This window comes from Gorilla gorilla, chromosome 7 (assembly GCF_029281585.2).
Source record: "Gorilla gorilla gorilla isolate KB3781 chromosome 7, NHGRI_mGorGor1-v2.1_pri, whole genome shotgun sequence".
Lineage (NCBI taxonomy): Eukaryota > Metazoa > Chordata > Mammalia > Primates > Hominidae > Gorilla > Gorilla gorilla.
Window position 1 is genome coordinate 124121098 of NC_073231.2, and position 26284 is coordinate 124147381.

Here is a 26284-nt window from a genome sequence, read left to right on the forward strand (position 1 = left end):
AGAGTAAGTCATGTTCCCAAGTTCTGAGTTGTAGAATTTGGTTTTCTTACTACCAAAATGGGAATAGTGGCAATACATATTCTATACAATTTCTGTACCATGATTAAATAAATTATCTACAGTAAACTATCTTAAACTATAATGTGTGCTATGTACTGTTATGTTTAAATAGAATGTCCTAACTTTTTGTATTTATGAGGATATATTATAAACTCTTTGTATCTCAGGGCCTAGTGAGTTGCCTTGTAAACAGCAGGCCATCAGTGTGTCTTTAGTATCAATGCTGACAATGGCAGGCATTTTAGGAAACTGTGTTCCTGATGTTGCTGCTACTAAGATGAGGGCATGTCAGAGTGGTGCATTTTCTGTGCTCAGCACGATCTCTGAATTTTAGCGTGTGTTCAGTTAGTTGCATAAATGTGAGTTAACCAACTAAACTATCCTTTAACCAAGGTCAGGTCCCAGAAAAGGAAGACAATCTTATCAATGGATTTAACATTGAAAGGCAACACAGAGGTGATTTCTGCGAAATCAAAACCCACTTATTCTTAATTCCAACATATTTACTGAGTGCCTGCTAAGCACCAAGAAGAAAATGCCCAGAATGAGAAATGTAACACTTGGGCTTGCAGTTTATAACTATCTCTTCTGTTAAAAAGTTCTTACATTTCACTCTTGTTGAAAGGGTCCATTGTATCCAAGAAAATTGTCTCAAACACTTTTTAGACATGGGTGGACTCTAAATTACACTGGCAACCACCACCATAACAATAATAATACTTAAACCATAGGCTCCTTCAAGCAAAGCAGATTTCATCCGTGTGAAAATTGGCCACATCTCTTGTGCACAAAACATGAAAGACGTAGAGGAGGGTGATGGGAATAGGTCCATTAACCACTTATTTCAGAACATAACTTAAGTTTTGAAAAATCATTCTAGAGTCAATTCCCTATCTGTCAAGTATTAGGCTGCAGTGAACGTTTCCACCCTGGGGTCTTTCAGCCGGGGGTTGACAGGAGGGTGAAGAACAGTTGCAAAAATGGCAGTGATGTAACACTTAATCTTCCCAATAGCCTTTATCAGTGCTGCAGCCTCCTTGCTGGAAACGAGAAAGTTCCAGAGATTTTGATTCATGCCGCGTAGAAAGACACGGCGAGCTATGCTGGAAGTGATCTTAAGTCATATCTCCTGTTTCATCATCCATCTCACCACACCAGGCTTTTTGGAGACAATAATTAATAACACGCATCTAAATTGTTTCCATTCCTTCTGTCCTGGGGCCTCACTCCTTCCTCCCACACAAACTTCCCCCTTCCTCACCCTATTTCTTCCCATGACATATGAGTCATGAGAGTCCCTCTGCTTCCTACATGGCCACACCACATGACAGGCCTTTCTAACACTCCGGGGCCCACTGCACGGCTGTGCTGTTCCTTCAGCTTTCCACCATTCAGGTCAGGACTTGTCCCTCCTTGATCTCCTTGGCCTGTGATTTTCCATCTTTCTCTGGGCCCTCTCATGCTCTGAAATTTGCCTTTTCTTCCTCTCCCACATTGATTTCACCTCTCTACTTGCTCACCCATTCTCTAAAACCAATGCCTCCTGCTTGAGAGTCCTACAGATCAGGCGTTTCTATTCCTTACATTTGGTTTCCCTTATTTCTTTCCCCAATGCCTTTCCCAAATGTCCCCTCAATCCTAATTATCATGATGTAGCTTGATTCTCTTAAGTCAATGCCTTGGAATCCTGACACCTGCACAGACTTTAAATTAATAAGCTCACAGAATCACTTTCAAATCCATAGCTTAAGCTGCATCACTGTGATGAAACCAATACAGATCGTGGGAGCAGACTACAGAAGGAGGGAAAAATCAAATACATCTCTGAATCTAAAAAGAGCCAGGTGTGGACCTTACCCTTTATTTCATAAGTTATGTTTTCTAAAAAAACCGTAACGTATGCTCCATTCCCTCCAAATTTAGATGAACAAGAACAACAACAACAACAAAATAAAGTTACCCTGAATTCCTCTGGAGACAGCTGCTATTAACATTTCTTTATTTTATTTTATTTTATTATTATTATACTTTAAGTTTTAGGGTACATGTGCACAATGTGCAGGTTAGTTACATATGTATACATGTGCCACGCTGGTGTGCTGCACCCATTAACTCGTCATCTAGCATTAGGTATATCTCCCAATGCTATCCCTCCCCCCTCCCCCCACCCCACAACAGTCCCCAGAGTGTGATGTTCCCGTTCCTGTGTCCATGTGTTCTCATTGTTCAATTCCCACCTATGAGTGAGAATATGCGGTGTTTGGTTTTTTGTCCTTGCGATAGTTTACTGAGAATGATGATTTCCAATTTCATCCATGTCCCTACAAAGGACATGAACTCATCATTTTTCATGGCTGCATAGTATTCCATGGCGTATATGTGCCACATTTTCTTAATCCAGTCTATCATTGTTGGACATTTGGGTTGGTTCCAAGTCTTTGCTATTGTGAATAGTGCCGCAATAAACATACGTGTGCATGTGTCTTTATATCAGCATGATTTATAGTGCTTTGGGTATATACCCAGTAATGGGATGGCTGGGTCAAATGGTATTTCTAGTTCTAGATCCCTGAGGAATCGCCACACTGACTTCCACAAGGGTTGAACTAGTTTACAGTCCCACCAACAGTGTAAAAGTGTTCCTATTTCTCCACATCCTCTCCAGCACCTGTTGTTTCCTGACTTTTTAATGATTGCCATTCTAACTGGCGTGAGATGGTATCTCATTGTGGTTTTGATTTGCATTTCTCTGATGGCCAGTGATGGTAAGCATTTTTTCATGTGTTTTTTGGCTGCATAAATGTCTTCTTTTGAGAAGTGTCTGTTCATGTCCTTCACCCACTTTCAATATTTATTATTTCACAAAATTTTCCTGTGTTTGGTGGATAAATGTTACATAAATAAACCATATACATGGATATGTGCACATACATTATTACGTATAGAGCTCATTCCCTATAACTAGTGTAAATACATGTGGTTAGCCTACAAGTTACAAATGGGTTATGTTTTAATGACTCCTTTTCACACTGCTGTGAGAACATATTTCCTCATTGAAGCAGTGTTATTCCTGGTATTTAGTTTCCCAGGCTACCCCTCAAAAATAAATTTAACCTATAAAATATAAGAAGAACTTTATCTAGGATAAAATGAACAAAAGAGAATCAGAAAAACCATTCTCCAATTTTAGCTCTGCCATTCCCAAATAAAGCCTCAGTATAGGTCAAGTTTCAGTTCAAAGTGCATAAAGTACTAATGGGGAAGAAGTTCCCATTTTACCATCTTTAAAATAAAGATAATGATTCAAATCTTAAAAGAGTATAAAAAACTCTCTTAAATCACATATATGTAAATGGCCAGCTCCTAGCAGAACTTGATAAATGATTATAAAATGGGCAACAGGACCTTCTTAATGTAATATATCTGCATAAGATACACACACACACACACACACACACACACACACATTCTTTTTAGCTATGGAATTCTTGGTTCATAGAGTCTTTTAGGATACTTTGGATTCAAGCAGATAGCAAGAATTCAGTCCAGAATTTAGCAACTGTAACACTCCTGCTTTTGCTAAACTTCTGCATTCCTCATTTCCTACTAGGTTACTAATCGTGAGCTCTACTTGAGCCCAAGTCATCTTATAACACTCTACTGCTTGCTCATGCTGCAAACACACTGGCCTCAAGACATTGTAGGCATACCAGACCCTGCAGGCATCCAATTAGAAAAGACATTCAGAACCACTGATGGCTGCTCTCTGTTATGAATGTAGACAAAACAAAGCTAAATACCCACCATGTTCTAAATTCCCTCCTTGTCATTCTTGCTCTGTTTGAAGGGGAACTAAATGTTAGAGAAGTAGTATCTTTCACCCACAGCTGTCCATGATTTAATCAGACACCTTCTGCCAGAAAGGTGGTTAAAAGTCACCATAATAAAAAAAGAACCATTAACCCAGCCCATTAACCAGTGACCTATCTGAAATGTTGAGATGGCAGAATCCAAGAGATACACAGAGATCTTTTGTGACTAATGTTGCCTTTTTGAAAATACCAATAGAGGGTTACTGTGTTCCAAGAATTTCTTTATCTTTGGGGACTGGCTATTTTCTTGACTCTGGTCAGGTCAGATTGTCTTGATTTCTCTTCAACAGAACTCCTCCTCCTTCCGTATGAAATGACCATACGGAATCCGCAAGTACAAGTTACAGCATCCCTGGGTCATTCAATTCAGGGGACACTCACAGGTTAGCCTGCATTCTTGGCCCAACTCTGAGGATCATCTGCTACCAGGATGGTCTCAGGCTTCATACTGCTGGGTGGTGGAAACTGATCAGTCTTAGCCTTCTTTCTCGAGGGGAAGGCCTGGCTGGTCCAGAATCACACCATCTGGAAGTCTGTCACCAATAGGGACTGTCAAGACCAGTCATGACCTTGAAAAAATGCAGCAAATCAAATGCTGTTCTTCTCCTGATGTTCAGTCATATTAGACACTGATCCCTTTTTTATTATGTACAGAGCCATTTTTAAATAAAATGCTTTCTCCTGACCTTGCTCACCATTCAGGTAAGTGTTCCACTACAGGTTGCTTTATTCTGGCATGAGGGAATATTCCTTGCTACGGCAGACAGAAATAGCCTAACAACCTGGTTAAGCAGACCATTAGAGATACCAGAGATTCTATCCACTGGTGTCAGGCAGATGCTGAGAGTCTTGACCTTTCTCTCTGTCCATTGAAAGGCACAAGCATTTGCAATGGAGAAAATAAAAGGAGGTGAGTATGTGCTAAGAGCCGGAATGTACTGGGCCATTCCCAATCTGTGAATTTAAAAGAGAACTGCAGCAGAACAGGAAATGGGCTGAAGTTTAGTCATTTCAGTTTCCCTCCCTCTGAGACTATTATAGTTCTCTCTCTATCTGTAACATGAAAGATTAGCCTGTGCTTTCATTATAAACCACTTTCCTCATCTGGATTTCTGAAGTCCTTATCTGTGGCTTGCCACACCTTACATGAGTTTATTCATATTGGTGATTGGGGAGTTAGACTATACTTCTCTCATTCATTCATATGTTTCCTTCCACAATTATTGTTAATATTTGAGTGCCTACTATGTGCCTGGCACCATGCCACTATGTTAGGTGCTAATACATTGAATTTTACTTAAAATATTAAAGAATATCTTATTGGCCTAGATTATACCAGGTTCTGTGTAGCCTCATAGATCATATACATGATCCATTATCCCCCTCATATGATTTCTACATGGAAGCAGGAGTAAAAAGGGTGGTGGCAAAATAAGACTAATTACTCCCTGAAAGGTCTGTTTACAAATGATGGGAATGTTTGAACTATTATCAGACGTTCCATCCGTCCCTTACTCTAAATTGAGGATATGGGAAAGTCGATATAGGTAACACCATAAAGTGACATTAATAGTAATCACAGTGATACCAGCTTTGCCTGGCAGAAGCCTCTAAGAGGAAAGGAGTTGAGAACTGAGAAATGAGAAGGCCTCTGCTTGACTAAATAAACCACGCTCATCTGCCAGGCCCCTGCACACCCAGGCCCAAACTCAGGGACTGTGGATTCTCATTTTAGATGTGTTCTATGAAAAGCTGGCTGACCACTTTAAAAATCCTCAGCAGACTAGAAATAGCAAATTAGTTCACTTTGATACTTATACGGAAATGACAGCTATCAGCCACACAGGGTGAGTGAGAGTGAAAACAAAAACCATGAAACACAGACGCGGGACCTACAGAAGCAAAGTGGACTAGAGATGTAGGCAAATCATTCTAACAGGTCTTGAAGCTGTTATAATTGTTCCAGCCAGTATTCTAGCTTAACAATCCAGGAGCCTATGTCTAACAGGCCAGAAATGTGACCAACATATTCTAGAAAGATTTCCATAGAATGGTTAAGATTGAAAAAGAATGCTTAATGTAGTGGTTTGACAATTTTGCCCTCCAAGGGACATCTGGTAATGCCTGGAGACATTTTTGCTTATCACAACTGGGAATGGCAGTGGGGTAGTGCCAATGGCATCCTGTGGGTGGAGGCTAGGGATGCTGCAAGACATCCTACAGTGCACAGGTCAGGTCCTCATAACAAAGAAGTCTCTGACCCTAAGTGCGTACAGTGATGAGACTGAGAAATCCTGGTCTAGTGGAACACAATTTAATCATTTGAAAAATTCGCTTATGTGGCCCCTCTCAGTTTCTATTGTTGCTGAAAGACGAGGCATCTCTGCATCCTATCTGCCCAGCACTTTTCACCTGTCAAGGTCCCTTTGATCTCATTTGATTTTCATGATTACCTCAGGAGATAGCTGAGGGAGACAGCGCAATTTTACTGTATGAGGAGACCTGAGAAACAGAAGGCTAAATGATGTTTCCAGTGAAAAAGAGATGTCCTTACTCCCCACTTTGTACCTGTTTCACAAAACCACCGTTCTTTAGACCTGCTTATTTCTAGAACAAAAAAGGAAGAATCAACATAGTATTGGTTGCTAGTACATTTCAAGTTTAATGTTAATACATTAAAATAAATACATGGGACTTAGATTCAGATAGAGGAGTTCTTTTGTTTGCCAGTTCATCTATTTTCCAAGTAGCTATTGAGCTCCTAACACATGCCAAATGTTATTCCAGGTGCTGCACGCACAGTGGTGAACAAAACAGACGTCTCCTCTCAGGAAGCTGGCAGGTCACAAGTAGCTTCTACTTCCTTATTACACATGTTGTGGTGGTTCTGGGTAATATTCTCCAACGATCAAAACAAAGTCTCACAAAATCCCAAACCCATATACCTGTGTCCCATATACCTTATGCTTTGGTCATGCTGATGATTTCTAAATAAGCTTTATATATTTATGTGATTTATGTATTTGCCTTTTTTTTGTCCCTTATGATATTCTTCCTCCTTCTCCCATCAGCAGAAAAACTCATACTCATCTTTTGAGATGCAGAATAAAGCCCTCTAATACTGAAGCTAGTAGCTCTATTATCTGGGCTCTTATGTTATTATGTTATTTTGTAAATATCAGTATGTTAATTACTATGGATTATTAAAAAGTATCTGCTTGTGTGTCAGTCTTCTACCATTGCACCAAGTATAGAGTATCCTGAGGGAGTTCCTAGTTGTGCTGGATTCTTCCCTTTGCTCTTTCCAGTTCCCTTCTCCAACTTTTCTGCCTTGCTCCATGCCCTGGAGGCCTGACCTCTGTGAATTGTACTAATGATTACCCTTTCCTTCTACCTCCCAGTGGGGATTTGCTGATGGGCAGTACCAGCAGGAGTTTCAGAAGGCAGGAGAAGAGTGACATTGGAGTCTATCCTCTTTAGCCACCTCCTTGGCAGGCTATCCTGTGTTGCCTGCATCTCCCAGAGGTGACTTTCTTCATACTGGTCTCTCTCCAGGTCGAAGGACACACCCCTTCCCTTTGTTCAGTTAGACCAAGGAGTGGTAACAGCTCCCTGCTGTTATGACCCCTGAGGTACTGCACCATCTTTTGTGACTTCATCTAAATCCAGTCTATACATTTGCAATCAGCCCCTTTCTGAAACTCTTATCAAATTATAGAATTAAATTGAGCCTTCTCTTTCCTTTCACAATAGTCTTACTCATTTTAGTATTCCAGTCTCTAACAAAGTGCCTGGCCCAGGGAAGATGCTCAACAAACGTTTGTTAAAAGCGTAAATGAGTGAATACAGATGTTACAATAAAATTTTAGTCTTAAAATTTTTCATTTGTCAAAAAGCTGTTTTCATCAAAGGCTCCAATTTCCTCAGAAGTAGTGAATTATTATTATTTTTTTAGCTCAACTAGATACAGTACCACTTATTAGCACTGCTGTACTTTGTCATTTTCAATTTTACAGATAACAGAAATAAGGTGACGTCTATACTTTTCCCTAGAGCATCCAACAATTCTTCTCCTGAATTCTTCATTGCTAACCTCAAACACAAAGCAAAATCAAAGCATGAAATTTCTGTCCTAACCAAGCCCCAGTCAGAAAATTTCTACCTCTGAGGATACACATAATGACACTTGGGGAGACAAGAAAGGAAAAATTAAATTCAGCAAGACTCTTACATTTCAGCAAAAGTTTCCACCCAAATTGAATATGACACATTAAATGATCGTCAGACTCAAAGACCATCTTTTGGAACATCATTGGTAGCTGTGTTTTCTTAGTTAGCAAATGCCTGCTGTTAATGTGAAAATTGGTTTCAACTTAATTTGGCAACCAAGAAAACACATGATTTTTTTTTTGTACTTTTCCATGCTCGCAGTGACTGGCAGAGTTAATAGTAATGATAGCTAGTGACCATTTATAAAGTTTTTGAAATGGGTGACAAGTCCTATACTGGAACCTTTTCAAAGGATGTCTTTACAACAATACTGCAAGGTAGGTAACAGTCCTGTCATTTTATGGAGCACAGAGCTGAACCTGGTGGAGTCTAGTTGCAGAGGTAGGATTTGCAATTTCTTTTCTTTTTTAAATTGACATCTTTTTTTTTTCTCCAATAGTCAAGATAGGGAATCAACCTAAGTATCCAACAATAGATGAATGGATAAAGAGAATGTGGTATATATACATAATAGAATACTATTCAGCCTTAAAATAATGCACTCCTGTCATTTGCAACAACATGAACAAATCTGGAGGAAATCAAGTTAAGTGAATACAGACAGAGGCAGGATTTGAATCCCAGTGTGCTGACTCAGAAGTCACAGGCTGGAACTCTCCTTCATCTGATCAACAGCCACTCACTACTTGTCTCAAAGGGAGGCAGGTGAATCCATAGGAACTTTTTAATTTTCAACACACTATATACCAGTTATTTTGGTGTGGAGGTGTTTGACTTTTCACAGTCTGTTCAGGGAGACCAAGTCACTTAGTTTTGAGATGACACCAAGGCCAAGAAAAAAAGAATAAAAGAGAAACAATTTCACACATTTTCAAATACAAAGTGATTTCATCATGGAAACAAAACACCATTTACATTTCTGTTAGCAGTCTAGGAAACTTCCCCATAAGAGAAAGAAACCTCAAGGGCCACGCTAACTTGACTGTCTCTTTAAATGTTACCCTGCACCTAATATATTACAAAGAAACTACAATGCAGAACAGATGGAACAGTATAAAGCAGATGCCCATCTGAAGTCTAAATAAAGGCGAGCAATTCTTCAGTTAACAACAAGAAAATGAGGTGGCGGCACAGACAACATGGAAAAGAAGCAGTTTACAATGAAGCAAAATTACTGGAAAATAATCACAACTGAAAAGAACACAAAGATTATTTCACGGCATTTGAAATGACTTCTCCTTATGTCTTCCTGGGGTACAAAATAGGCTCCTGTGGAATACTCAGGAGGAAAACTAAGCGAGATCTGAAGACTTTAGGGCCATGGCAGGTAATAATCGTTGGAAACATACTACCCAAGGTTTTAATAGGCTTCTAGAATAGAGCTCAGTTGTTATGAGTATTTTCTATACCGGGGGAGGCACTCAAATAACTTTAACCCAAGATTAGACATAGAAGAGGTTTACTTCTTCTGAAAAGTTTTCTTTAATTCATTAGTTTTATTTTTATAATTTTAAAACTTTTGCTTTATTGACACTCTCAAACATATACAAAATTAGGATAGTACTATGAACCCACATTGCCCATTGCCCAGCTTCAACAACCATCAGTGTCTGCCACCCTTGTTTTATCTCTCATTCCCTCTCCAGCTATATTTTTTGATATTTTAAAGCAGTTTGGGTGAAATGCCCTTTCTTAGTTTTCCTGTTGGCAAAATGTCTCTACTTCGTTTAGGCGACGGTTGGAAGAAAAGTTGTAAAGTTTTAAGAATAAAACCTCACGAAAGTGAAGTATTCAAATAAATGTTCATTTTAATCCTTATGTGTGGACACATAAAAACAATAACAGAAGGTAGAGAAAGATGAGATTTTTCACTGTCAAGTGTAGTAGAACAAAACTAGAACAAGAAAATCAGGTGCTTTTAGGAGTCTGGCATTGTTTTAAGTATTGGATATTGGGAAATGTGAAACTCTGCAGACACACGTTTTACTGAAGTTAAATAAGAGATTTTGGTTTAGAGGCACAGACATATGTACCCCAGAAAAAAATCTATTAGTGAGTCAATATCTACATTTACAGGCTGGCTTTTTACTCGCACTGCTGCCCTAAATGTCACTGAAAGATGGGGAGTAAAAAAAATTAAAAAAGACATTGCTGCTAGCTTCTAGAACATTAAGAATTCCATGGTGAAGGCCGAGCAATTACAGAAGAAAGACTCCAACAAACATGGGAGGAGCCTATGTGAAAATACAATGGAAGAATTGTATATGTAAGTGCCCAGAAGATGCTGAATAATCACTCTTGCTCACATATAGGCAGCACTAGTGATGTGGACAGCAATTGGCCCTGCGGTCAGGCAGTGGAGATGGAAATGGTGCTCTCAGTCAAGGTGCTGACAGTAAACGCATAAACAGTCCTTATAAAGCTTCCACAAACTGCTAATGCACCCAACACTCCTCTCCTTAGCCATGAGATGATGGTTTTCATCATGCAATTTGAGACCTCCTTTACTTTGTGAAAGCATAGTTGTATTCCATTGCAATTGAAATAGTACAACATTCTGTTGTTTCTAAACATAAGCTTTAGGTTTATTTTTGGTCTCATGTCCAACTTTCTTACTCTATTTCTTAAGAACATTTGCAAGCATCAACACAATCTTCTAGTTAACTCTATAAAGATAAGGCAAATAGTTCCTGGATAACCATCCTGGTAGCTTTTGTTGTATTGGCATCTTTACCACCCTCTGATGTGTTTATGTAGTACAAATACTCATACATCCTCCTCCACCTCTCTCTGTCCTTCCCAAGTCCCACTAAAGGATATTCTCAAATCCTGGACTGCTAGCCATCTTTTACAAAATTTTTTGCACTAAAGAATGTTCTCATATTCCACTTTAATAACATGAATAATCAGGTACTGGAGTAGTGTTTTTGATTTTAAAGCCAAAAAGGGAAGACAAAATTGTTTTTATAGAAAACATTCTGCAAGCCCTGGTAACCTGTCACAGAGTCTTTGGGATACTCAGAGCTGACTGTTCTCTAAAGCTGGCTGGGAAAACCACTAGAGGGAAAAGTAATATTGCTGCCATCTGCACAAGAGTGAAATGGGTGAAGGTGAAATGCCAGGGGAAAACAGAACATGAAGTAAATGTGCTAGAGTGAGGATGGAAGTCTCTGGGAACGGGACCTGGCATCTGCATTGTCTTACACTTGCTCCCAGAGGTAAGGCACACCAAAGGTTACATATCACTCAGTGGCTCCTACCTGGCTGGAGAACTGATGGACAAGGGAGTGACAATGACATTTTGTGGACGTGACAGCATAGCAAGTGGAGAACCTAAACTGAGACATGATTGTCTTTTATAGAAAGGAAGAGATCACCAAGAGAGCAAGGTGAATTCAGCAAGCACCTTCTCAAGACCGCTACCTACTCTGTTGCTCCTTACATGGTGACTGCGAGTTCTCTTATCCTGCGAAGGGCAGGGCTCAGGTAATGTTGCTCAGGTACTTCCAATGGTGATTTCCTGAGGGAGTGGAACTGCACTGCAATGAGGCATTTTCATAATGAGAACATCCTGGATTCAGTTATCTTAGCACTATCATCGCTACTAAGCTTGCTAAGTATTCCCAACTCTCCTTAGGACTTGTACATCTTCAAAACACCCACAACTGGCTAATTGATTAGGACTTGGCCAGACAGCTCCAGGTGGCTAATTGGTAAAGCAATATCTCAAAGAGGATTCATCTTTAATTATGGGCATCTGACATCTTTATGTAGGTTTTATGAGATATTAGATATATTTTTCACTAGACATCCATTGAAGCCATATGGCAGTCTTGAATATGTAGAACAAATGAGGCATAATAAAGCATTATTTATTTATTTATTTTAGAATGGCAATACATACTGTTGAGGGTGTTTTTTTTTTACAAGTTGAGGATGGAAATTCAGGAGTTTAAACAGTAGAGAAGACATTCTTTATGTATTGCTTCAGGATGAATGGAGGTGAATACAAGGACAGACACAATCCAAAATGCAATAAAGGAAAGTGATCCAGAATGAGTTACCCTTATTCCAAGAGGAATATCAAAGATGTGAGATAAAATAGTGTATTGGCTGTGTGTCCTTCTTGTTTTCACCAAATAAATCGGTTGGAACTAGATTCCCTGTCTTTGGATCATTCAGTCATTTATTTCAACACTAATTTAGAATCTAGTATCATAAATAATATGGATCAGACTTATAACAGGCTCATGGATACTTAAGTGGTCCATGAATGGGCATCAAGAGAACCTGTGATTCTCCTAAAGTATATGTAAAATTTGTATATAGGAATTTTTCTGAAGGGAAGGTTTACAGGTTTAATGAGATTAAAAGTCACATGACTGAAAAAAAGGTGAAGAACCATAGGGCTGCATATCCAAGACTGTATGACATCATACAATATAAGACAATAAGGTACATGAATATCACCTTTTATTAGTCCATTTTCACACTGTTATAAAGACATACCTGAGACTGGGTAATTTATAAAGAAAAGAGGTTTAATTGACTCACAATTCCAAAGGGCTGAGGAGGCCTCAGGGAACTTACAATCATGGCAGAGGGGAAAGAGGCATGCCTTATATGGCGGCAGGCAAGACAGAGTGGTGAGTGAAAGTAGAACAGCCCCTTATAAAGCCATCAGATCTTGTGAGAACTCACTCACTATCACGAGAACAGTATGGAGTAAACTGCCTGATGATCCAATCACCTCCCACCAGGTCTGTCCCTTGACACATGAGGATTACAATTCAAGATGAAATTTGGGTGGGGACACAAAGCCAAACCATATCACACCTCATGTCTGTCAGAATGGCTATTATTAAAAAGACAAAAGATAAATATTGGTGAGGATGTGGAGAAAGGAAAACCCTTGCACACTGTTGGTGGGGATGTAAATTAGTACAACCAGTATGGAAAATGGTATGGAACTTCCTTAAAATCTAAAGTAGAATTACCATATAATCTAGCAATCCCAGTTCTGGGCATATATTCAAAGGATATTAAACCAGTATGTTGAAGATATACTTGCACTCCCATGTTCATTGCAGCATTATTCACAAAGGGCAAGATATGGAATCAAAACAAGTGTTGGTCAGTGAGGAACAAATAAAGAAAACGTGGTATATATGCACAATGCAATCCTATTTGTCTTTAAAAAAGAAGATCCTGTCATTTGCAATAATGTGGATGAACCTGGAGGACATTGCATTAAGTAAAATAGGACAGCCACAGAAAGATAAATACCGCATGATCTCTCTTATTTGTGGAATTAAAAAAACGGAAATTCACAGAAGTAGAGAGTAAAAAGGTAACAGTTACCAGAGGCTAGGGGGTGGAGGGGTTGAGGAGATACTGGTCAAATGATAAAAAATTTAATTTAACAGGAGAAATAAATCTAAGAGATCCATTGTACAACATGGTAACTACAGTTAATAACAATATATTGCATCCTTGGGAATTGCTAAGAAAGTATATTTTAAGCATTCTCGCCACAAAAAAATGGTAACTGTGAGATAATACATGTTAGTTAGCTTGACTTAGCCATTCTGTTATATATATATCAAAATATCATGCTGTACTAGCATATACATTTTGTACTTGTCAATTAAAAAGCAAAAACCCATAGAGCTCCATAATGAAGACCATAAAACATCATATAATGTAAGATACTAGGGTACATGAGCAATTTACTCTTCCCTCCTCCACCTCAGCCTTTTTAAGAAAAAGGCATATATATACCTTATTCATTTTGAAGAAGGTAGGTTACTAGACTTCATAAACGCCCAAGAATTTCTCAAGTCTTTATGATGCCATGATTCTCAGAAAATAATTTTGCTACCTGAAAGATCAAAAATTATCCTAAAGAAATAAAACCAAGAGTGGAGGATAAATAAAACCTATTTAAAAAAATGCTCTGAGAAGGCCAAAGATATATGGTTCCTACCATTCCCAAGCTGGGGTACATCATTTCATCAGCTCAGCATGAAGGCATCACCTCAATAGCATGTGGACAGAGTGGGTTTGCTAGGAAAGATGAGATGGGGAGAAACAAATTCTTGGTTCCTCCTCACCTCTGGTGTAGAGTCAAATATTCTCACTGATTTGGCTTTTTAGCACATATTTCCATCTTATTTTTATTAATGAGTTTGAAAATCTTTATTATGCTATACAGTTTGCCAGCATTTCCCATCTGTTTTGTGTGTGCGTGTGTGTGTGTGTGTGTGTGTGTGTGTGTATTTAAAGATATACAGGCTTACAGTTTAAAAGAATCAAACTTCTCTACAAGGTTTGCTATAAAGAAATCCTAAAGGCTGGGCATGGTGGTTCACACCTGTAATCCCAGCACTTTGGGAGGCTGAGGCTGGTGGATCACCTGAGGTCAGGAGTTTGAGACCAGCCTGGCCAACATGGCAAAACCCTGTCTCTACTAAAAATAAAAAAAATTAGCCAGGTATGGTGGCAGGTGCCTGTAATCTGAGCTATTTGGGAGGCTGAGGCAGAAGAATAGCTTGAAATAAGGAGGCAGAGGTGGCAGTGAGCCGAGATCATGCCACTGCACTCCAGCCTGGGCAACAGAGCAAGGCTTCATCTCAAACAAAAAAAAAAAGAAAGAAAGAAATCCTACAACATCCCTCCTTCTGCTCCCTAACCTAGTTAACTGGTTATTTTGGCATATCTCTCCATATCTCTAAATGACTGCTACTTCTCACTATGAAAGCAGAGGATTTAACTTTCCTCCCTCCACTTCTATCACACACATTCTCTTTCCCACGCCCTACTTTCATCTCAATACAGTAATTTTCATTAAATCAATATTTAGTGTTTACTCTTCAGCGTTGACTATTTAAATGCTATCCAAGGCTGAGAATGAAGTAAACTATCATCATAATTCCTTTCCTGCATGACTGTTGTTTTTCTGGGGAGAAATGATAATCTTGTTCTTTAATTTGTTTGGTTTCTAAATACTTACACCAACTCAGCCCCAAACTCTATACCAGTTGTCTAAATTCTCTCTCAACATGTTCCATAATTCAGGGCCTGGCGTGGTGGCTCACATCTGTAATCCCAGCACTTTGGGAGGTTAAGGCAGGCAGATCACCTGAGGTTGGGAGTTCAAGAAGACCAGCCTGGCCAACATGGTGAAACCCCATTCTACTAAAAATACAAAATTAGCCAGGCGCGGTGGTGCTCGCCTGTAATCCCAGCTACTTGGGAGGCTGAGGCATGAGAATCACTTGAACCTTGGAGGTGGAGATTGCAGTGAGCTGAAATCGTGCCACTGCACTCCAGCCTAAGCAACAAAGCCAGACTCTGTCTCAAAAAAAAGAACATGCTCCATAATTCTGGTATTCTATCAATTTTATCTTCCTGGGGAAGTCTCTCCTGGAGCCTTGCTCTCAGATATGACTGGTGAATTCCATTCTCAGAGACTCTATTCTACCTTCTTTAGGATAAATATTCAGCCACCAACCCGAGTGTGAGCATGGTAGTCTCCTGAATATAGAGAGTAAAAGAAAGGATGTGGGGATCTGATTGTTTCTCAAACTTTCCAATAATCTTCTTTATTTTAGCTCAGATATCATTATCTTGCTAATGTATCTATTTCCTTCCAGCTCTCCAGATTTTTGCACTGTCCTCTTTCCTATTATTTTCCATGTCTTGGTGAATTTATGCCTTTCACATTTTTCTTTGCTTTTGTTCTCTCTCTCTCTCTCTCTCTCTGTGTGTGTGTGTGTGTGTGTGCGTGTGTGTGTGTGTGTGTGTTTAAGCAGGAAACAAATGTAGAAGTGTGCATTCGACCTGCTTTCGCTGTTTTTGAGAACGTTTTAGAAATCAATATCATAGAAACCTAGGCAAATACTTTAAGCAGGCATTTTAACAACAGCTATTTATAAGACAATAACCAACATGTTTATTTGTAACTTATATGTGAAGAAAATGAGGCCCATTCTGCTTCAAGTAAGTCATCTGCCAGATTGATGTAGATATTGAACACCTTATGCCCAGGCCCCCTTTTCACTTAACCTTTCTAATTTTAGGCTTCCATAGAGCATTGCCTTCTTGATAGTCTATGGCTGCTTTCAGGTTCCAAATACCTGAGAATTGCCTCAGTCAATCAATACCTTCTGTCATGCTCTATTACAGCTGATCAATATGGACAAGGATGCAATGAGGTGGAAGCAAGATGTTTTATTCAATCAGGTTTTTGGTCTCTTTTATTGACCCCAATACTCTGGTAGTGTTTACAAAACTTCTACATTCTTCTCATCTAATTTGTTTTATTCCAGTTAGCAAGAATTGTTTGCATAAAACACCTGCACACCCCTTCCTTCCTAGTTGCAGATGGAATCCATCTTTGTGTACAGATCTGGATCCAAGACTCATCTCCACCCAATGTGTGCAACCCTGGCTAGGTAAATCATCACTACTACAGTCATATCTCATCTGTGCAATGGGAGTTGTTAGGCTTGCAAACTGGGGTCAGCAGACATATTTAGTGTCTGCCACAATAAATTTTATTTTTTGAATGTGATTGCTTTTAATGATGGTGGAAGAGGAGAAAATAAGTTAGAGTTTTCTGCAGTAATTGTTACTTCCTATCATAGAACCATGGCTGAGCTGCTTCACAATTCCTATGAACTGTCTGCTCCCTAAATGTATTTGAGGTTTCTTGCACAATAACTGGAGGTTCTTTCATATCCCTGTTAATACTAACTTCTTCTGAGTTTATGGACATTGCAAATAACATTAGCCAAAATACCCCAGAATCTTGGGGATGGAAGAGTAGACTAGCTATATAATCACCTAGAATCAGAAGGAAACTGTTATAAAATAAAACGACCTTTCTTTCCTTCTATATGTTTGTGTATTTTTCTTTGATCAATGCCCAAGAAGTAGATGAGTCCTCTTGCTATATATTTCCATTTCCTGAATAGATTTTAGTACCAGCAATATCATTACCATCCCGTTTCTTTTCTCCTATCTCACTCTATATGTTTGTTATATTTAGATTGTAAATTCCCCACAGGGTATGATGGTCTTGAGTTTTCAGCCTTCTCTTGTAAATGTTTATTTGGATTTTACTTTTGCTACACGTAGCACATTGAAAGAAAACATTCCTCATTTTTATTTAGGCTTTTTAGGGGGAGTTGGGGAGTCACAGAACATAATGTGTGCTGACTTTTAGTACTTTCCAGTGCTTGGATATTACAGGGGAAATTAATGACACAGTCATAAGACAATCTTTCCTAGTGATCTCATCTGCACATCTATGACCATATTCTAGATCATGCATTTGATCTTATAATCCAAAAGACAACAACACATATATCCTATATCACAGTGAGAAAGAATGCATAGCAAATGAACAAATAACAAACAAGCATAAAGAAGAGATAAGATAAAATATTTATAACATGAGAAGTCCAAGGAGTTACTGCATCATTTGAATATAATTATTGGGTAAGTGAGGGTCACAGGAGCTCCAAGTTTGAACCAAATGGAGCAGGGGGAAGTTATTATGTCTCTTCTTACAGAATTCATTGTTGGAATTCTGCAAACTGCTTGAATGCATAGAAAGAATGTGAGGCTAAGACGGGGTGTATTAGTCCATTCCCATGCTGCTAATTGACACTGAGTAATTTATAAAGGAAAGAGGTTTAACTGACTTGACAGTTCAGCATGGCTGAGAGGCCTCAGGAAACTTATAATCATGGCGGACAGGGAAGAAAACATGTCCTTCTTCACATGGTAGCAGGAGAGAGAAGCGCCGAGCAAAAGCCTCTTATAAAACCATCAGCTCTCATGATAACTCACTCACTATCATGAGAATAGCATAAGGGTAACTGTCCCCATGATTAAATTACCTCCCACAAGTTCCCTCCCATGACATGCAGGGATTATGGGAACTACAATTCAAGATGAGATTTGGATGGAGACACACCCAAACCATATCATTCCACCCTTGGCCCCTCCCAAATCTCATGTCCTCACATTTGAAAATACAAACATATCCTTTCAACAGTCCCCCAAAGTCTTAACTCATTTCAGCATTAACTAAAAAGTCCAAGTCCAAAATCTCATCTGAGACAAGGCAAGTCCCTTCCACCTATGAGCCTGTAAACTCAAAAGCAAGTTAGTTACTTCTAGATACAATGGGGGTAAAGGCATTGGGTAAATATAACCTCCAAATGGGAGAAATTGGCCAAAACAAAGGGGCTAAAGGCCTCATGCAAGTCTGAAATCCAATAGGGCAGTCATTAAACCTTAAAGTTCCAAAGTGATCTCCTTTGACTCCTTATCTTATATACAGCTCCCACTGATGCAAGACACTGATGCTCCCACAGCCTTGGGCAGCTCTGCCCCTGTGGCTTTGTAGAGTACAGGCCCCCACTTCCTGGCTGCTTTCATGGGCTGGCATTGAGTGCCTGTGGCTTTTCCAGACTCACAGTGCAAGCTGTCAGTGGATCTACAATTCTGAGGTCTGTAGGACAGTGCCCCTCTACTCATAGCACCACTAAGCAGTGCCCCAGTGGGGACTCTGTGTGGGGGCTCCGATCCCATATTTCCCTTCCACACTGCCCTAGCAGAGATTCTGTATGAGGTCTCTGCCCCTGGAGCAAACTTATGCCAGGACATCCAGGCATTTCCATACATCCTCTGAAATCTAGGCAGAGGTTCCCAAACCTTAATTCTTGATCTCTGTGTACCCACAGGCTCAACACCGCATAGAAGCTGCCAAGGCTTGGGGCTTACACCCTCTGAAGCAACAGCCTGAGCTGTACCTTGACCCCTTTTAGCCATAGCTGGAGTAGCTGGAAAACAAGGTATCAAGTCTTGAGACAGCACACAGCAGTGGGGGCCTTGAGCCTAGCCTACCAAACCATGTGTCCCTCCTATGCCTCTGGGCCTGGGGCCTGTGATGGGAAGGGCTGGCTGCAGTGAAGGTCTCTGACTTACCCTGGAGACATATTACCCATTGTCTGGGTGATTAACATTTGGCGCCTTGTTACTTATGCAAATTTCTGCAGCTGGCTTGAATTTATCCCCAGAAAATGGGGTTTTCTTTTCTGTTGCATCATCATGCTGCAAAATTTCCAAACTTTTATGCTCTGCTTCCTCTTGAATGCTTTGTTGCTTAGAAATTTCTTCTGCCAGATACCCTAAATCATCTCTCTCAAGTTCAAAGTTCCACAGATCTCTAGGCCAGATGTAAAATGCTGCCAGTCCCTTTACATAGCAAGAGTCACCTTTACTCCTGTTCCCAACAAGTTCCTCATCTCCATCTGAGACCATCTCAGCCTGGAATTCATTGTCCATATCATATTAGCATTTTGGTTAAAGCCATTCATCAAATCTCTAGGAAGTTCCAAACTTTCCCACATCTGCCTGTCTCCTGAGTTCTCCAAGTGTCTAGGAAGTTCCAAATGTTCACACATTTTCCTGTCTTCTTCTGAGTCCTTCAAATTGATCCAACCTCTGCCTGTTACCCAGTTCCAAAGTCACTTCCACATTTTCAAGTATCCTTATAGCGGCACAACCTCTACCATACTAATTTACTGTATTAGTCTGTTCTCATGCTGCTAGTAAAGACATACCTGAGACTGGGTAATTTATAAAGAAAAGAGGTGTAATTGACTCACAGTTCAGCATGCTGGGGAGACCTCAGGAAACTTACAATCATAGAAGAATGGGAAGCAAAGGGGAAGAAAACATGTCCTTCTTCACATGGTGGTAGCAAGAAGTGCTGCACAAAGTCCCTTATAAAACCATCAACTCTTGTGAGAACTCAGTCACTATTACGAGAACAGCATGAGGGTAACCACGCCCATGATTAAATTACCTCCCACCACATCCTTTCTATGGCACATGGAGATTATGGGAGCAAAAATTCAAGATGAGATTTGGATGGGGACACAGCCAAACCGTATCAGGGAGTGAAACAAAAATAATTTTTGAAGATCTCTCATATGTCACTTGTGTAATAGCAGCTTTTATATAAGTTTCCCCACTGAATTTTATTTAAGAGAAAGATCCACAATAACAGACTGGACAAAGTAGCTGGTTAAACAGCTTAAGAGATGGGGGAGGGTACAGCTCAGAGTTCGGGAGACCTTCCCAGAGTGGCCCCATGAAGAACACTGAGACAGTGGATAAGGATTGTTGTGAAACAGACTGTCAATACATGGCCTTAAAGGAAGGCAGGGTGGAGGGGTTGATTCAATCCAGCGAACTTTCTGAACCCCAGCAACAGTGAGCTGTATTAGTGAGTACAGGCACACAAATGGGAAACTAGAGAACCTGCCTCAAGGAATGTGTCCTGTGGAAATAGCATCATGGAAACAAGTACAGTCCTCAGGTAGGAACAGTTGTCTCCAGGAGATCAAGATAAAAGTAAAACAAGCAAGGCCTGGATCCATGACACTAAGAGTGGCTGTGATCTATCCAGTGTCTACTTTGTGCTCATCATTGTGCTGCACTCAACATAAGGTATTGCATTTCTTAATCAATATTAGTTAATGTTTATTTGGTGCTCACTAAATTACAGGCCGATATCATTTTGTTTAATTTTTACTCCCGTAGTATGGGGCAGGTATTACATTTTCTGCTTTATAGACGAGGAAGTAGCTCAGGGAAGAAATTTGTAGATGACCAAGTTGAGCATATGGTTAAGAGTGCTGCATGACATGAACCTATGATTCCATTATAAGTAAAAGTGTGGACACAGAAGAATGTGAAGAAAAATAAAATAGGAGAATTTGGTCAAATTCTTATTTGACCAAATAAGCACAAAAGGAAAATACTGAAGTCATTACTCTGTGAGGTTTCCTACATATGGCTTTGGCAATTTTCGAGAAATGGTGCTTTTGACAGAGAAATAGGACAACATATCAAGGAAGAATGTGTATTCCATCCACATTCATAATGATGTTTTGTTTTATATATTATGAAATGACAGATACAAAATGTAGAGTGTAGAGTCTAGCTAAGAACAATAAATGCCTGTGTGACTATTATTAGCTTAACATAGAGAAAACTGTATATGAGCCCTTCCCTGATTCCATCCCTCCCATGCTCTCCTCAGATGTAACCAAGATTTTGAATTTTGTGTTAATGATTTACTTTTCTTTACAATTTACATACATATATCTTTCCAAATATACATTAAAATGCTCCTATTTGTAAACTTTGTATATAAACTGCATATAAATGGAATGTTACAGTATGTGTATTCTGTGATTAGCTTTTTTGCTCCACAGTATTCATCCATGTGGACACACACATAGATATGGTCCATTTGCTTTCCTCCTATATAGGAGGCCATTTTATAAAGACATCACAATTGATTTATCAGTTCTAAGTCAAAGGATAATTGGGTAATTTTCAGTTTACAGCTATGAAAGTCAAAGTTGCTATGAATATTCTTGTGCATGTCTCCTGGTGTACAAGTTATGCTCTATCCCATGTTTCTATAGGCTAGAACTTCCAAAATTACATTGACAATATGCTATGTTGTGATAGCAAGCATCCTTGTTTTGTTCATAATTTTGAAGGGGCTTTTAAAAATATTTTACCATTGAGAGTGATGTTTGCTCTATGTCTATTGTAGACATACTTTATCAGGTGGAGGAAGTTCCAATCTATTCATAGTTTTGTTAAAAATTTATCATGAATGGTTGTAGAACTTTATAGAATAATTTTTTTATATTTATTGAGATTACACAGTTTTTCTCCTTTAGTAAGTTGATATGATGAACAATTTTCTAATTTTGTTTTCAGGGATAACCCCAAATTTAGCTCTATCCATTAAAAAACCAATTTTTAGGATGGCTTGTTAACATTCTGTTTACTTGTTAATGTTCTAAGTATTTGAATAATATGTAATTTTATTTTCTTACACTGCTTGTGTTTAGTTTTGGATCCAAGGTTAATACTGCCCTTGTAAGATAAGTTTGGGGAAATTCTCTCTTTTTCTATTATCTAAAATAATTTACATGCTTTGGAATGGAATACTTGATAAAACTCACTCACATGCAAAAATCTGCTTTTTTAAAAAAGTAATTACAACTTTTATTTTAGATTCAGGAGGCACATGTGCAGGTTTGTTACATAGGTGTATTATGTGATACTGAGGTTTGAGATACAAATCATCTCATTACCCAGGTAGTGAGCACAGTATCCAACAGTTAATTTTTCAGTCTTTGACCCCATCCCTCTCTCTCCTCTCTAGTAATCCCCAGTGTCCACTGTAGCCATTTCTATGTTCATGAGTACCCAGCGTTTAGCTCCCACTTGGAAGTGAGAGCATGTGATATTTGGTTCTGTTCCTGCATTAATTTGCTTAGGATAATGGCCTCTAGCTACATCCATGTTGCTGCAAAGGACATGATTTCATTCTTTTTAATGGATGCATAGTATTCCATGATGTATGTGTAACACATTTTCTTTATCCAATCCACCGTTGATGGGCACCTATGTTAATGCCATGTCTTCTTCACTATTGTAAGTAGTGCTGTGATAAACATGTGAGTGCATGTGTATACAAAATAGATTCTTCAACATTTGTTGAAACCTTCTTTATGCTCCAGAACATGATTAATTTTTATAAAGTTTCTATGTCCCCCTCAGAGAAATAACTTCACTCCAGTTGTTGGAATAGTGTTCCATATAAGGCCAACCTTCTTCATTGCATTGTTCTGGATTTCTATATGCTACTAAAAACAAAAATTTCCTACTATGTTTTAGAATTGTGCATTTCTGTATATGTTGTAATTTTGTTAATTTGTCTTAAATATTTGGAGCTATGTGATTCAGTACACATAAATTCAACATTATAGTTGCCTGAAGAATGTTAACTTTGAAGAAAACGCAGTACACTTCTTTTTCTCTAGTATACTACTTGTTGCCTTTAATTCTGTCTTTTGATATTATATTAAGGAAGGTTCTTCATTTTCTGGAATACAAAATTTCTACCCTTTACGTTCAACCATTTTGTGTGTCTCATAAACAACATTTGGCTGGATTTTGTCTGATTGTGGATATGTGGGTTAATCTGGTTTGACAACTTTTGTCTTTTAATGGGAGAGGATAATAACAGTTGGATTGATTTTATTGACTGAAATATCTGGATTTGTTTTTACAACTTTTTTGTTTTGTAGTATTTGTTTCATTTTTCTATATTTCTTCTTGACTTCTTTTGAGACAGAGTCTTGCTTTGTCAACCATGCTGGAGTGCAGTGGTGTGATCTTGGCTCACTGTAACCTCTGCCTCCCAGGTTCAAGTGAGTTTCCTGCCTCAACTCCCCGATTAACTGGGATTACAGGTATGTGACAGCATGCCTGGCTAAGTTTTGTATTTTTAGTAGAGACAGGGTTTCGCCATGTTGACCAGGCTGGTCTCGAACTCCTGACCTCAGGTGATCCACCCACCTCGGCCTCCCAAAGTGCTGAGATTATAGGTGTGCGCCACTCACACCCAGTTTCTTTCATGACTTTCTGAGCAGTTTTTGAAGTCTCTCTTTCTCCAGTTTTTTTTTCCCACAAGCTTAGGAATTAGACTACAGGTACCCTCCACACCTGGAATCATGACAAACAAGCAGTCTGTGTTTTGTTTTGTTTTCCTAATTCACCTATTATATGTCACCCTTTGGACTCCTAGCTTTCTGGCTTTTTGTGAAGGACAGCTGATTCAATCTGCTATTCCACTCACCACCCAGGCCTTAACTCTGGTCCATCTCTCTCCCACATGGTGCATAGTTCGAGTTCAAAATGCTAGTGCCAGTGTTTGTTATCTCTGTGAAGTAGAGATTTATGGATCCTTCTTGACTTGACTGTTCTATCTTTCTATCTATCTATCATCCATCTTTTATCATCATAGTCATCGTATCTATGGTCTAGCATATTTAAGTGCATACTGGAAGGGTTTTCTGTAAACGTCTTGTTATTCATCTTGCCAGAAACAGAAGACTATACTTTGGTTTTGATGCAATCATTTCCTTATGTAGTTTTAACAGGTTTATGCAGGCCTGGGACAAAGAGGAAAAAGTAATATATTTGATTTGCATGTCTCCTGAGTAAAAAAAAAAAAAAAAAAAAGAAAAAAGAAAGCAGAATTCTACTCTCAAATGATATTATTATTTAGGAATCAGGGAAACAAAAGGAATTAATCCTAAAAAATACTTTCTGTCCATTATGTATATAGTTTTCATATACTGACTTTATTTAATCCTTATAATAACTCCATGAAATAGTTATTACTACTACCATTTTATGGATGAGGTACCTGAGACTATATGTTGAGGTTATTACATTGCCCATCTAATTCCATAGTCATTGCCCTCTCTCCTAAATCAGGCTGTCTTTCACCAGATAGAGAGCTCTGAGTAATTCTTCTCAGAGCTGGGAAAAACAAACCTGGTTACTCTTTCATGGTAATTTCCACAGCAAACAATGTAGTTATTTACCCAGCACTGGTTAGAATTCTGCTAATTGGTAGCACACATTCTGTTAGCAAACATGGTATTTATTGACTCCAGAAAGGGTCCAGATTGTGGGAAAACATAAACAGTGATAACACAAATGCTTTCAAAGCAAGCCTTTGTTTGGGTTCTAGTGGCAAGCAATTTTCATTAATTGTCATTTTTACTTTTGACCAAATATCTCAGATTTAACACTCTTTAAACCTGTGAGAGTAATTAAGTCTTTCATAAAAATCTCCTGATGTTGGTTCACATAGTAAATCTCATGAAGTTTGCCTATTTATGCAAGAGCCCATGTAGCCCTGCAGGCTAAGCCTAAACTGTTATTGAAGGTGACTACCTTGCCAATTCTCGTGAACAACCCAAGAGTGCCACGGATAAGCTAACCTTATTTTATCACTGTGCTTTATCACTGACAAAGGGTTAAGAAAAAGACTCTCTTTTCTTCTCTTTCCACACTTCCTCCTTTCTCTAGCTGAATGTGAATGTTAAAGTGGATTCAAGAAAGCTTCAGCATCTGGGAAGCCTAGAGAACAAACCATAACCATGGACGCGGGCCAGTTTTCATTGGTCATTGACTATCTGCTGCTGTTAAGTACAGATTGGTCAGTTTCATTGGTCACTGACTATTTGCTGCTGTTAAGTGCTCACCAGTGGAACATAACCATTTCTGCTCAAAACCAGGTTGGAGCAACATACCTAGAGCCAGCCCACTCTCAAGCCGTATGAGGAGGGGTTAGAGTTTGCATGACTAAAATTAAAGGGTCAGTAAACAAACATGCAAAACTAAATTGGGCAAGTTTTCTATTTTGAGGCTTCATACATGATCAAAGAGACGAATATGACAGTACAAAGCGAGGGGAAGTAAAGGTGCATTGTTTCCATTACACGTAGCCATGCGTATTTGCAAAGTGGCTCATATAAGATGTTGTCATACTCGAGGTTATAAAAGGCTCTAAATCCTTCTTTGTGTAAGGTTTGCCCCAAAATACAATTTAGAGAAAAAAGTATTAACATGCTTTCCCAATGGGCTTCCCTAGCTCTGCTATTAAAAATGAAATGGGTGTGTTTATATAATCTGGGCATTCAGGAAAAAAATTACACAATTCAGTGTAATTTCCCCAAAGGAGTTGAAGTTGACCAAAAACCAACTGCACATCTGGGTCTGGGGCTGCTTCAGCCTCCGATGCAAAAATGAAGATGAATTCCAAGTGGTCAAAAAGCTCAATTGCTCACCCCTGACAATTTTTCCCTTTGCTAGAATAGAAAGCATAACAATTATTTTTCTGAAATATAAATTACAATCAGGTGGTGTTTAGTTCTGCTACCTTAAAAACTTTCTACTGGTCAGGAAAGTAGTCTTATATTATTAATTGAAAACACATGAAAAAAAAATACCCTAACACCTTCCCATGCTTTTTACTGGAATGGAAATCTAGATCAAACTTGGGTGTGCCTGGGTGTCTTTTAATATGAGGTAATGATCAGATATCACCATCTTCTCATTAATGTTTGTGATTAACATTAAGAAGACATGGTTACGTGAGAAGTGATGCAAATGCTGTATCTTTTAAAACTTTATTTGAATCACTCATTTCTGGC

General features: G+C 38.9%; 1 protein-coding gene across 2 annotated transcripts in view; it reads right to left on the reverse strand.

The window, feature by feature from the left end:
- SAMD12 (sterile alpha motif domain containing 12) overlaps window positions 1-26284 on the reverse strand; it is a 431264-nt gene that overhangs the window by 64741 nt on the left and 340239 nt on the right. The gene's annotated exons all lie outside the window — the stretch shown is intronic.